At 53.7% G+C, this 1,332-nt stretch overlaps 1 protein-coding gene and 1 long non-coding RNA gene across 2 annotated transcripts in view; both read right to left on the reverse strand.

Annotated features, from left to right (window-relative positions):
- Window positions 1-1,332, reverse strand: part of LOC101758275 (E3 ubiquitin-protein ligase UPL3) — a 21,779-nt gene that overhangs the window by 8,587 nt on the left and 11,860 nt on the right. The gene's annotated exons all lie outside the window — the stretch shown is intronic.
- On the reverse strand, window positions 679-1,332 carry LOC111257397. The gene is made up of 3 exons (XR_002677856.1): window positions 1,250-1,332; window positions 1,073-1,148; window positions 679-989 (listed from the first exon to the last, which is right to left on the reverse strand). It is a non-coding gene; the product is annotated as an uncharacterized LOC111257397 (long non-coding RNA).

Below are 1,332 nucleotides of genomic sequence, written 5' to 3' on the forward strand. Positions count from 1 at the left end.
CGGCGGCGGCTGCTGCTGCTGCGGCTGCGCGCTTGCGGCTGCTGCTGCGTGTTTCCATACAAGGCAAGGCGCGCGAGGAGATGGGGGCGGCGGCTGGCCGTCCGTCCGTGACTAGGCGGCGGCCAGCGGCGGCGGCAGCGGGGTCGAATCGATCTGCGGGTGCGATGGTTCGATTCGACCCAACTGGATGCGGGATTCCTTAAATTGGAGCCTCCTCTTCTCTTCTCTTCTCTTCTCAAGAGGAGGAAATTGGGGATCGGAGGGGAATGGAAGGGATTCCTTGAGGATTTCAGGATTTGGCTGGTTCCCCAACCCTACCCTTCCTTCCTTGGTGTGGAGACTGGGTGATAGACGGAGGCAACCAGGCGAATCGAGTCGACTGCTGCTGGATTCGATGCCGGTTGCCGTTGCCTTGCCGATTTGGGGAGAAGAGGGGGCGAGAGAGAGAGAGGAGAGAGAGAGAGAGAGGAGGAAGAAGACGCCCGCGACCTCGAGTGACACACAGCCAGCCACCCAGACAACGTGTCACCGCCGCGCGGTCGGGACGCTTCATGGGCCGACCTACTAGGCCGTCTCTAAGCCCACCTAGCTTGGTTTGCTTCCAACCCCCAACCCAACGAAATCATTTGCTCGACGGGCTCGCCATGGCAATACTGCACGAATCAATACTGCTCCTCAAAAAAAAAAATACTGCACGAATCAATGATGATAGAAATCAACACGCAAAGCAAAGCAGGTAGATTGATCGATAGATACAATGAGAACCGAACTGCCATGTCCATTACTCCATTCACGTCATGCTACTACTACTACTAGTAGTAGTAAACTAAACAGATTCATGGCGTTTCTTCAACTGTCAACGCAACGAGCTGCTGCGACAAATGAAGCATCCCGGATTATGCTCTACGGACTGGACGGGTTTTCAGAAGTCGAATCAGCTCATCTGATCTCCCGGATGCCACGCTGGATGATGATTTGCCTCTTCCTTCCTGCAACAACCAACAGCCCGCAAGTCAGCTACCGTATCACTGCATTCCAACAAAACTACTGGTAGCGTCTCCATCATACACACCCTTTTCGTATCCACATCAAGGTCCGCGGCACCAGTGAATTCCTTGAGCATCATACCAGCAGCTGGCTGCAGCCTCCTGCTCAACAAAACCAGAGCCCAATCAGTTGTTGCAAAATCACTGTCAATATACCTCCACTTCTACAGTCTACGCGCACAGCAACATAATCCTGCACTCACCTCTTAGTTTTCTTTGCATCACCAGGCCTAGATGCAGAACCTTCTTTCTTTTATCAGCAGCTCCCTCTGCCTGACTGACATCG

This window comes from Setaria italica, chromosome I, assembly GCF_000263155.2.
Source record: "Setaria italica strain Yugu1 chromosome I, Setaria_italica_v2.0, whole genome shotgun sequence".
In the NCBI taxonomy this organism is placed as follows: Eukaryota; Viridiplantae; Streptophyta; class Magnoliopsida; order Poales; family Poaceae; genus Setaria; species Setaria italica.